The following is a 13,130-nucleotide window of genomic DNA, read 5'->3' as shown; positions in this document are numbered from 1 at the left end:
CAAAATATCTACAACAAATTACAAAGATGAACATATGATTGTGTGCTGAGGATTAAGGCAGGCAAAATAAAGATTACAAACACAAAACTAAAACAAAGTTTTGGCAAATTACATTATAAATATGATGATGACATATTAAGGTAGGCTATCATAATAAAAGGGAGTACATTTCTTCCAAAAAACTTTTGGAGATTAATCTCAGAAATTTTCTGGGAAAAATTCGAAAATTTTCTACTTTTGAAACTCATAAATTTCCAAGATGTTTTAAAGAAAATTTCTATGTACAATGTCCTTAACACGCCGTCGTAGTGAAACGACACGTCCATTTTAAATGTACTTTTTTTTCTCCTGTAACGCTGCTGCGGTTTCAACACTACTTCCTCATTTCAATCACGTGACGTCTCAGACAGTCAGGCGGAAGAGAGTTTCTACTTCTGCGAAGACTGCGCAGGCTAACGGCGCACTCCCGCCATCTTTCTCGGAAACAGCGTAAGTGCGGTTCGTGAATGGGCTGAGCTGTAGTTCCCGAACGTAAACCCTGCGCAGGATTTTTTTGGTACCGAGCGGAGAGGAGATGCACACGGCACTCGAGTGAGGTAAAGCGTTTGTTTTCATTCACTCCCCCAACATGGACTCTGGTAGCCGGAGTCACGGAGCTCTGTTAAGCACATTTGGAGCGAAACAGAGGGCCGTAAATGACTCGCCATTCCCCGCGGACACCGGGTTGATTCCCCGGCGGTCGTATGCTAGCTAGCGTTAGCTGGTTTAGCTGTTGTTGGTGAAGGTTAGCGTTAGCATGAGGCGAGCCATGAGGTTTGCTGCTTCCTTTGGTTCATAGGAAGCTGAGAAACTAAACGGCGATGAAGATGAGGTCAAATATGACTATTTATCTGTGTTTATGTTACTCTGCGTCCGCCTGTAATTTTGTGTTTTATCTGCTGGGATGTGTGGGAGTTTTATTTTTTTTTTTAGTTTGAAGCGGAAGAGATTTGCTCAGTTATGCGCACCACGTGTCGCTCCTCTGTTGGTCCATTGATCATTGATTGGCTGAGTTGATTGGAGGGAATGCCTGCAGTTGGTTTACTGTGATTTCTCTGTCATGTTTCACTGGGACAACAAACCATCCGAACTGGTTTGTGTTCATTGAACCGATGGAGCTCCACCTCCTGATACAAACACCGTCACCGTGCAGAGGCGGCGCCTGTGGAGGAGTTCAATTATCCACAGGCTGTTAAAGCTCAATATCCCGACATAAGAGTAATAATAAATATTTAAGTGAATAATAAAAAAAAAACATGTCCGTGAGTCGACTATAACTGAGATTGTACAATATGTATACAAATAAACACACATTAAAACCATATATTTAAAAAAATAAATTTATTTATGTATATCTATTGCATATAGATACATTTTTATCTATTTGCGTATATATTTGTATATATATATAGATATAAATGTGTGTGTATGTATGTGTGAGAAAGATAGGTTATATATATTTTTTCTTTATACATATATAACTAATTTCAACCTTATATACAATATATATATATATATATATATATAAGCTGAAAAATACTGACTAATGCCATTTGCTGAAAGAATAACACCCTGAGAGCAGCACTTAAGCCGGGACTGCACAAAAAATATAAAATTAAGATCAAAATGATTTTTGTTTCTGTAAATATATGCAACATTACACAAATAATATTGTAAAAAAGAAGTAATTGCTTTTCTTTTGGTGAATCATAACTAGCCTTTCAGTTAAGGTCAGAGTTTATGGTTCATCAGTAAGTAAGAGTCTGGCCTAAATCGTTCTAATGTTCTGCGGACCTTCAGTGAAGGTGTGATTTCTGCTGGTTCTCCTCCTGTGGTTCTGGCATAAATCACACCCTGAAGCACAGCTAGCTAGCTCCATAAAGGGTTTCATTTGATGCTACGCAGTTTCATGGTGTGAGATCTGGGTTGGTTCAGATCTACATGAACACCCGTGTTTTTCTTACTGCAGCGTTCTTGCCAGTCGGAACCGTTCCGGACGTTTCTGCTTGGAGGTAGGAATTTCAAAGGAGTGTGTGCAGGTGGGAAATCACTGAGCGTGCAGAGCAACAGCTGCACACACGCATGAACAGCTGCTGGGAGAATATATACAGAGAGGCGTATGGAAAGAAAATACAACAATAGATCTGATGTTTCTCTTTGTAGTTTCTCCTTTCATCTTGTTGAGCGGTCCCCAAGAAAAAGTTTGAATTCAATCCAATAATCTCAACCGCAACAATAACAAAATTTTGCCAGACAATAAATTGTCCCAGTAATTGTTGCGATAAACGATAATATTGTTCTTTTGAGACCATTTTCAAGTAATATATTGATAATAGCAATACAATATAAGTTCACCCTTTCTAAAGACCAATAAACTCTAATTCTGGAACTGGAAGATATTTTACATAACGTGAGGAAAAAAAACGCACTTACAACCAAAACCATAAATGAAATGGATTCTGAAGTTTCTGTAAACAAATTTACCTTTAAAAAATATTAATAATCAAAATAGAAATTGAGCTCAATTTACTTTATTATGTGATTTGAATAATTATAAGAATAATAATGTGACAGGATTAGTAACAGAATACTCTGACAAGTAATCGATTGATTGGATAAAAAATAGGCTGATTCTACAGATTGTTCATTTAACCACTTAAGCCTTTTTATATAACATTAAAAATACATTAAGATACAAATAAACAAATGAATTATGTTTTGAAATAAGAAAAGTTTTTCATTGCCTCCAATACAATAACATAGCATTCCTTTAGCAAATCTAAAGGAGTGTTTACAGATGGTGTTTTTCAATCTTGAATACAAAATTTATATAATTTTTGTACATTATTGGCTTAATTGCTTCTCTGAATATGTTGTTTTTCACCAAATTGTTTTTTTAATTCACTCCAGTTAACGATTAATTGGTGATTAATCAATCCAGCCTAAAGTTGTTCACTTGGTAAATATGGGCGACGGTGTAGATCGTTTTAAAAGAGAACTACTCACTATTAAGATTGATTTTAGAAAATGTGACAAAACTTAATGAAAGGGCTCTGATTCTTTTCATTCAAGATTTTAATAATTATTTTTGCTCTTGTTTTCTGAAAAGAAAATATTTTCAAAAAGTAATTTTTTCCTCCCCAAAGTTACTTTTGTTCGCCTTGAAAGTTCGGTTAATTTGGGGGAAGTTGACAATTATTTCAATAATCGATTAATTGTGATTAATCGTTTGAGCCATAATCTCAGCTGTAACCAGCGTCGGGACGGTGAATAATTCAAATCTTTCCTCACATCCTGCTTTGCTGAGTTTCCTGTGAACTTGCAGGAGTTGGGCTCTGCTTGCAGCTTTTCACTGATGTAAAATGGATGAGCTGAAGGTTTGCTTCAGTTCTTGCTCACTTCCTGCTAAGTCGACTGACAAGGCAACCGAACCCGGAGTTTTACACATTACAAACCTCCAACACCAAACTTGTGTCAGTGCCTGCTTACTGACAGCTCTTCTTACATGAGTAAAGCCTGTTTCTTGTTCTGAAATGCCACCAAGCTTTGAATAATAGATCTGTGTTGTTTGAGGAGGAGTGGATTCATATTTAAAAATAAAACATCTTGTGTAAATGAGACTCTGTGAAAGGAAAACTCCCATATCTCACTTTAACATCGATTTCAGTTCCTGTAGATTTATGCTACAGTTCGCATTATTGCTTTTGGTAATTGTTATCATACAGAGAAATTTATGGTGTATTCACACCAGCTCTGTTTAGTCTGCTTTAATCCAACTCCAGTCCATGTGTCTAGAAAGTCTGGTTCAGTTGGGGAGGCGTGAATACGTAATCGAACCAAAAAAAGTGAACTCTCGTTTGTCTACAAACCTCGGTTTGGTTCAGTTGAAGTGAACTCTGGTGCAGTTCGAATGTATATGTGAATGCCAAGTGGACCAGAGGCCGCTCCAAAAGCAGGAAGTGGACAGTGCAGGGCATTCTGGGTGAATACAACCAAAACAAATGTGCTAGCCTAGCACTGGCGGGAGAAATGGCTTTGGTTCATTTGACAAAGTGCAGTGAGAAACAGAACCACAGCAGCTGAAAATGTAACAAATGGTGCAACTTCGGGCCCTAATCGAAACGAGTCTACCGGACTACCAATATTGTCATAACTTATATCATCCATGTATCTTCAGAGTTGCCGTTGATGGGACAGATCTCTGGTTGCAGTCAATCTGACTGAGGCTTCTGATTTATTGTGCTTTCATTGCAAACATGAGCAAAACGTTGTAAAAAAAAAAAAAGACAATTTCGCAATTGCAGTGTTTCCATTAAATAAGAAACAATTAAAATCAGATTAAAATCATGCCACCACACTCTTACTACTTCCTGTCTTCTTCATCTTTGACACAATTGGTTGTTGGCAAGCACTGCTAATCCACTTCTTTTGCTTTTTCCACTCCTTTTTGATTCTCCTTCTGGCTGTACGGTTAGAGATGTTGGAGTAGGGGATATGATGCTTGCCCATTATGATTGATGGAAGACATGACATATTTTATTTAAAATGGCTTACAGTTATTACTATTACCTTTTCTAAAGAGAATATAATGGAAATCCTATAATCTCATGTCATAAATTTTTATCTTTTTATGATTTATTTAAACCTTTCTGTTTCCAGAAAGAAGTGATTATAAAACACAGAACTGTAAATGTTTTTAAAAACAAGAAATAGGAGCTAGTTTATGATCTATAGATGGTTAAAATGATACATATGGATTGAAATGAATATTAATAAGGATAAAAGAAGGATATTAATATTAATAATTAATAATAATCTGAATCTGTTAAGTGGTTCTGAAGATTTTAGAACAGGGTCTTGGGAGGCTTTACTAGCAAAATTGTAACTACTTCATTAAAATATCTTAACATTTTTCATATAAACCCCCCCCCCCAAAAAACTATTGACCATTTTGGATGGAAAAAGCAGGAGAAACTGTCCACATTCGCCAACCTCACCCCAGATCAGAGGACAGTTTCTCTTCGTGGACTCTAGAAAACAACATTAAATTCCTCCGTTAACTGAATTTATTTAGTTTTTCTCCAGTTATACCGACCACTAAAAGCATTTTTACACTCTGTGTCACATTCACCTCGGACTGCAGATGTTATTACTGCCTTGGCAGGAATCTCCACAGCTGTAAACGTTACAAGGGCAGACTGCTCTCTATTAATAAAATATACACACTAATATTTCATTTAAATTCTGAGGTTTCACATCATTATAAAGCAAAGAAAAACATCTTCATATCTGTCTTAAAATGAAGCGAATATAACATTTGGTGAACAAATTTAAGCTAAAAAATTGCATTGCAAAATAGCAATATAAATTAGCATTTTTATAACTTTTACTTTCTTTTTCTGTGGTTTACAATGGTTTTTTTTAGATTAATTTGCAGTTTTTTCTCTAATGTTCAATTAATATTACAATAATTAAAGAGGACGACAGAAAACTGAAGACTGGGATCCTTATGTAGGAAGAAGGTAAATGATTATCAACAAAAATAGACATTCCTGCAAGAACACAGAGTAAAATTGATGTAGAAATACACAATTTTGTAGTTTATCAATTCAGATTCGAACCTTAACACACTTTTGCTTTCAAGAGTTTATTTGTTGCACTTTGGAGGCGTGTTCCCCGGGGGGTAGCACAAAGTTTGTGTTAATTTAAGGGTAGAAAAACAGTACAACTGGATATCAAGACCAGTGCAGCTAGAAAACATGAGCTAATTTTTACATTAAGTTCAGACATTTTCTAGGAAAAAAACATGGAAATTTCTGATTTCCAAAAGTCAGAAATTTTCAAGAAAAAACTTGAGATTAATTACTTGAAATAACATTTTTATTTTGACTTTTGAAAACAAGGTTTCCAAAAGTAGAAAATTTTCAACCTTAGAAACTCAGAAATAGAAAATTTTCTAGATTAATCTAAAAATTTCTGAGTATTTTAGCGGAAATTTACTGGCCCTAATGAACTGTCAAACAACAAACAGAAGAATAGTCGGCATTATTTCCTTTGATTTGAGAAATTCCTATAAATCCCAATAGAAATTGATATTTTGATTTATTAAAACAAAGCGTTTTGTTACAGGATGAAACAGTTGGAAGTTTGCTTTTCCATGAAATAACCGTAAATCCTCATCATCAGACGGTATTTACTGCCTCAGCTATAAACCTATAGGACTGAATGAAGTAGCGATTCCTTTGTAAAGCAGGAAAATACCTCAGTTTAAAGACATAAATCTTAACAAGTACGACGCTGTGACTGGAAGCGCTGGGAACCAGCATCTGGGTTCAGCAAACACAGATGGGACCCCATGAGTTCATCTGTCTCACACTCCTGTTTGCTATAGCGCCACATTTGGCTCACGGTAAGATGATTAAGAATAGATATGTGGGTATAGAACAGCTTCCCAGATGGTTTTATGGTGCTTTTTGTTTATTGATTGCAGCAATATGATCTAATATTGGAGAATTTATCAGAATTGAGCCAGGACTGTTATAATGATCTTCAGCAAAAATATCATTTTTGTCATTTAAAAGAAAAGTAACACAAATTTCTACTTCTGCTTATTTTGTTTTTAGCATTTATTTATTGTTTCTTGATTTTCATACTCAAATTTGATCAGGAAATAAAATTCTTGATTTTCTGATGCAGTGTTGAAGTAGTAATATCTTCATCAGAGGGATAGGTGGCGCTCTTTTAGATTTCACATCCTGACAGTCTATTTGTTTTATGGGTTTTCTCATTCAGAGAGCAAGATAAAAGTGTAGCTAGTCAGCAGCTTTCAGCCAGCTGACTAGCAGTGAGTAGCTGCAGGTGAAAGAGGGTGTCCAGTTTAAAAAAGCTAAAGTAGTGTGAAGGTTTTTAAACCAGAGCTTTTAAAAACCTGATTAACCAATCAAACTATAGATGATCTATTGATTTTGGGTCCTTGTTTGATCAAAACTCTCCCCTGTTTCCCGAAAATAAGAGATTATGATCCCACATATTAACAAAAATACTCAAATTGTCACTGTGTTTGAAGAGGAAAACAAAACTTTGATAAATTAAAGATACTGTTGTCTTAGTATCTAGTTAAAACCTGTATTTTAATGAGTCAAACCCAGTTTAAAATCAGTGTTGGTGACAGCAGCTGGTTCCTAATGAGCTCACCGCTAACAGAGCTGTTTGGTATATTTGTTGTTCTGCTGCTAATGGTCCCAATCTGCTCTCCATGTAACACCATCCCACACTAATGCTGCTTATGAGACAGTCATTTATGCAGCTGCACAGTGAGGCAGTGTGATATTTATATCTGCAAGGCTTTATGGGGTAATACTCCAAATGGTCAGGTCAAAGCCACTGATTCGGTTTTAGATGGCTGCCTGCAGCAGAAGCAGCTTCAGGTGAGTCAACCTGTTTCACTTTGAGCTAAAGTTGAGATCACTGCCGCAGCCAGTGATCTCAACTTCTGTTTTTATTTAGAAACAGCCTTTATATTCTGATATCTGAAAAATACACAAACATTATTAAGTGAATGTTTGTTCTGGTCTTTATTGGGCGTTTGTGTCTGCATTGAAGTTGGCAAAAATCACATTTGGAGTTCCACAAGGCCCCTTATTGGGGCCACTTCTATTTACATAGTGCTATCAGTTCAGATTGTAACAGATGATGAGATAAGCTACCATAGTTATGCAGATGATGGACAACTTTACATTACAATGTCACCTGGTGACAATGTTAAAGCCAATCAGTGCGTGGAGGTGCCATTACTTTCTTCAGCTGAACAAAAGCAAATTGAAGTAATTATTTTTAGACATAAAGAGGAACAATCAAGAGTAGGGGTGACAAGTTATTTATTTATCGCAACAGTCTCTCTACAGATTGGAGAATAGACTTTAAAATACTTTTGTTAGTTTTATAAATCACTGAATGGCTTAGCGGTAAAATACATTGAAGATCTGCTGTTGTTGTTTCAACCTTCCAGATCTTCTGGTTCTGGTCTGCATCAGAACCAGAACCAAACATGGAGAAGCAGCACTCAGCTTCTATGCACCACAAACCAGGAACAAACTTTCAGAAAACTGCAAAGCAGCTGAAACACTGAAATCCTTTAGCGTTAGATTATTAATAACAGTAACATCAATAATTTCAGTCTGTAGTCAAACTTTCCTTTTCTTTATTAACCTCTACGATGTACTCTTTTATGTTTTCATCAGCACTTTGAACTGAGTTGTTGCTGAAATATTGCTTTGTTAGCGCTTAGTGCTAAGAGCTAAAGTTTGATCTTCAGGCTCATCCATATATTTCAGTAAACTGTGTTTGACTATTCCTAAATTTTTAAGCTCAATATAGTCTGATAGTAAGAGGTGTGGAAAGAAAACAAGTTGAAAGTGGTCTCCAGGAAAGTCTGTTCTTGTGAATAAGTTGGTTGAAACGTTCCCACATTGTTAACATTTGGGTAAAACACAATAATGCGCAGTAAACGCTGAAACTGCTTGAGCCTGATGAGTCTGGTCAGGTGGTTTCTGCTCAGCCCGCCTCCCTCTGCAGATGAGTTCACCCTCCAGACATCCAACCTGTTAGTCTGCCCTGATCGCTCACTCAGGTTTAGCTTCACTTCTTCTTTTTCCTGATTAGAGGTAAGCATCACATTCGCTCTGCTCCAGCGTGTTAGAAGTTTGCGTCTACGTTGGATCTGCTCAAGGTAACTCTTGTGGTTGTCGTGTCCTGTGATCTTAAGCTGTTGTGTGCTGCCATGGACGTGTTTCCAGGCCACAGAGCATCAGGCCTGCAGCTGGGACTTCACACAGCCGTCTAACAACATGTCACACCGCAGATCTCTCTGTCTGAGGGCTGAGAACCTTTAAAGTCAGAGCAGGAACCCTGGACCTGGTGTGGCATTTGATGTTATAGAGAAGTCTAATCATTGGTACTTGAATAAAAGCCAGAGGAACGTGTTGAGTCTTCAATAGATAGATGTGTCCTGTGTTTGTTGTAGTTGCGATTCACCAGTTGGACGTCTGCCTCTAGCCTGGCTGTCCACAGATATAGATCTTTGGTACCAAGTCAAAGAATTGGATGTCAACACATTATGTGCTAACATTTGCGTACTTGAGATCTCTCCTGTGGCATTGGGACTGATCTTGGCCAGGTCATGACAAAAAGAAAACCTTTAACGGTATTTGCCCACGAATAGCTGGAATCTGTGAATGTTTGTAACTCCATCTAAAAACATTAAAAACCGTCTATTCTGACAGTTCAAACACAAAATATAGCTTAATAATCATTACTATGCACAATGGAAACCGTCTTAGCAGCATCACTGAAGCTAACATTGATGTTCTTCCCTATTTACACACTTGTAGGTTACAGCCAATCAGTGGCAAGGAAAATTAATGCCACTTCTGAATTGGCTGCTTTGCGAATGCCAGCCAATAGCATTTCTCGTATCATTGTGTCTTGCTGTTCCAGCTTCAAAGTTGTAATTTCTACCCAACGACTTGCAAATATTTTGGGGGGTCCACTGTACTTTAGGTCTGTGCTGCACATTGGGATACAGATGGTTGCCATGTTGCCATGACATGATTTGTTGCTTGCTGCCAAAGGCCTGCTCAAAGTCCTACATTTTGTTTTATATTCAGTGTTTTCTTTTTGTGGGACATTTCTGTCAGGCAAAAATCTGAGTCTGTCAAACTTCTTCATTGCCTTCTGTGACTTGAGACGTTTGAGGCTATAGCTAACTCATTGCTAACTTCCTTGGGCTAGCCAACTAGATAGCTTTGTCTATCCTGGTAAGTGGAAACTTATCGCCGATTGGATGGACGAAGTTTGTACATTTCTGTGGAGATGCAGGTGTTAGAAAGTCTTACATCTGAGTTATTTTTTAAGTTTCTTAACATTTGTTAAGACAAAAACATGGCCGCTGATGAAGTGCCCTAACCTTCCTGTAGCTGAGCTTAGCTCATTTTAACCCTGCCTGAAAACTTGCATCTTCTTCAGTGAATCTGTTTTTATTGAAGTAAAAACAGATTCAAGCAGATCAGTAGTTGTTGGAGATCCACTAATTGCTGTTCTGAGCAGACAAAGTGACGGACCACCGCTGACTTTGTGTGTTTGCAGTAGCTAGTCAGCCCAACCTTCAATCATCTGTGGATAATCACATGCAGCAACATCATGTCTGTTCAGAAAGATGTAATTTTCCAACTTGTTGTGATTATCGTTGAACTCGAGTCAGACGACTCCTGCTTGTTGCTCTCCTGAACTTCGCCTTTCGTCAGCAGATTGCAGTCTTTGCAGATTTCTAGACCATCTGTTAGGAGTTGGGTCCATGTGGCGGCCGGCATCTGCCCTCCCTTCGGCCCTTTCTAAGAAAAAACACTCCTCTGACACTTTTCTCAGAGATGCAAACTGTTGCAGGCGTCGGGTTTATGTGGATCACAAACTCCAACTTTAATTGTTATTGATCTTAGATAGTTTATTCTGTTTATTCCAACTTGAATTGTTGAAACAACCAAAGTTATTTTATTAACAGAATGAAATAACATCAAATTTTTACTCCTTTTTTAATATAAATCAAAATACAGAAGGTTTTACTTTACTTTGTTTGAATTTCGACAAGACAGCTTAATTATATTTTATTTTTTAACATCCAAAGGCTAAAAAGTAATTAATATCAGCCGGTACTAATGAGCAACGGAGTTTTGAGGCCTTATAGGAAAATAAAAAATATATATATAATGAGCATAAAGTAAATGTTTCGAGAATAAAGTCTAAATAATATGTGAATAAAATTGTCGCATTATGATTTTATTCTCGCAATATTACAACTGTATCCTTGTATTATTTTGATTTTATTCTCATATTAGTTTATTCTCATAATATTATTCCTGCAATCTTATATCTTTATTCTCGTATTTAATTTTTTGTATTTGATCTTTTTCTTAGTGTGGCCGTAACACTGCCGATGTAAATCATCCAAAAAATAAAAGAATAGTTGATGATCAAAATTCCCTCTCATGTTTTAGTAAAACATGAATCTTGTGCTGAGGTTTCAGCTCCTGACTTGTGATGAAGAGTCGGTGCAGGATGAAGATGAGGAAAGAACGACTCCTCACATTTACGCCGAGGGGAAGTGATGCGAGTTTCCTTGGCTGATAATTTATAACTTCTTCCAGAGCGGCGGAGTCAAGAGTCAGCGCTCACGATGCCGCTCAGCGCTTCTTCTGGACGACTTGCTGTTTCCACAAACCGACGGGCTAATTCAGAAAAAGGGGCACACCTAAAACACTCAGGGCCCCGAGTCGAGTCGGACACCTCCGCTTTCAGAAAATATCTTTAGTTCATTGGATATTGTTTTCTTTTTTGGTGTGTTTGCGAGCGGCGCTTCCTGAGTTGTGCGGGTTTTGTTTTGTTTTTGTTTTTTCTGGTGTGTTTGTGAGCGGCGCTTCCTGAGTTGTGCGTTTGCCTCAGAGTTTGGCTTCGATCCTCAGCGCGCGCCCTGCAAACAGCCGCCTGCTGCGGAGATGGGAGGGATGTTTTTACCGTGTGAGAATCATATGAAGCAGCTTAGAGGTCAAAGCCGTTGTTTTTCTGCTTCTGCGAAGGAATGCCAGCCTTCTTTCTCATGTCGAATACCTAGAAACAATGCTGAAAAAAACTTTCCTCTAACAAAATGAGCAGAATTTGAGCTTTATTAGTGTGGTAATTAATTTTGTTACGTTTAACAGCAGCTGTTTAAAGAGGGTTTCTAGAATAAAATTATGTTTTTATCTTTAACTGCTGTCTTCCGTGTTATTCAGTAAGAGTTGACATATTTTACTCAAGTAAAGTAAAATAAAAAAGCAAGTCCAAGAAATGACTCAAGTATGAATAAAAAACGTATTTGGTAAAAAGTCTAATCAAATACTGATCAAATTATCAATCATTTGGTATTTAAAAATTACCTAATCAGACAGACCAATAATTAATATTGTTCCAGTAATATTAATTAATAAATTACAATACTGTTGTTGTTTTGAGATCATTTTAAAGTAATATATTGTTAATGTTGAGATTAATAAACTTGAATTTGCTAAAGACCACTTTACGTTTGAACTAGAAAAAATAAAACAACCAAAGAAAGCAATAAATTAAATAGAATAAAACCTGGAATCATAAGGAAAATTAAAAAAAATATGATTGAGCTCATTTTAATTTAATTAATAGAGCTTTATAGAAAGTCTTTTGTGGTTTTCAGCCTGATGACGGGATTATTGTCTCGTCTTAATCAGCCCTCAGTGTCGTTGTGGTGATTGCATCTCTTAACTTCCATCTCAATTAGCATAAAGCGAGTTAAAACGCTGTAAAACTGCTGCAGAATAATATTTTACAGTCAAACCAGTTGAACTCGGAGTGAATAAAGATTTTCTTGTTCATTAAATACCAAACTCTACAACAAAGAGTTGTGTCAGGAAGTGGCTGCAGGGTGCTGCTAAGAGGGTGTGTTCTTAAAAATAGGCCCTGGTTGGGTTCAAAGGTCAGTGCCGCCTGGTCTATAAACACAGAACAGTCTGCAGTGGTGAAGAAGCTCCTGTGTTCCAGCAGCTGAGGTTTGTTTTTGGTCGGAGTGAGTTTCACTCATTCCTGGGGTTCAGGTAGGTCCATCCCATTTTATTTTAATCAGAATTAGGTTTGTTTTTAATAACTAAAGTTTTTATTTTTAAATATTTGCAACAGATCAAATCTTTTGAACCAGATTATGTGATAATAATTATCAGAAATTGTCTATTTAATGTGAAAATTGTTTTAAAGAAGTCAAACTGTAGAGAGGAAGGAAGTCCTGGATGATCTGATCAGCTCTGATTTAATCGGGTCGATGATCGATCAGTCAACAAGGTGGCCGTTTCCTACCCTGTTGATGGGAATGAAACGCCAGTTTCCATCTTATGTTTATTCGCTGGCTGATGTTAGCTGTTCTTCTGCACTGAGTGAATTTTGCAGCAACACCAGAAAGTATTCACATCAGAAACTTTTATTAGACCAATTTGAGCACATATGTGGTACAATGTGAAAACACACTTTAGGACATG

At 37.0% G+C, this 13,130-nt stretch overlaps 1 protein-coding gene across 2 annotated transcripts in view; it reads left to right on the top strand.

The window, feature by feature from the left end:
* The first annotated feature begins 506 nt into the window (after positions 1 to 506).
* The window catches only part of slc39a10 (solute carrier family 39 member 10), a 28,015-nt gene continuing 15,391 nt past the window's right edge, over positions 507 to 13,130 (top strand). Inside the window, exon 1 of one of the 2 annotated variants that reach the window (XM_023336215.1) lies at positions 507 to 596. The gene's annotated coding sequence lies outside the window, so the exon portion shown is untranslated. Of the gene's footprint in view, positions 597 to 12,590; positions 12,696 to 13,130 lie in introns of those variants that run through there. The other variant, XM_023336214.1, reaches the window with a different exon arrangement.

This window comes from Xiphophorus maculatus, chromosome 7 (genome assembly GCF_002775205.1).
Source record: "Xiphophorus maculatus strain JP 163 A chromosome 7, X_maculatus-5.0-male, whole genome shotgun sequence".
Classification (NCBI taxonomy): domain Eukaryota; kingdom Metazoa; phylum Chordata; class Actinopteri; order Cyprinodontiformes; family Poeciliidae; genus Xiphophorus; species Xiphophorus maculatus.
This window is presented reverse-complemented; position numbering and strand designations above follow the sequence as displayed.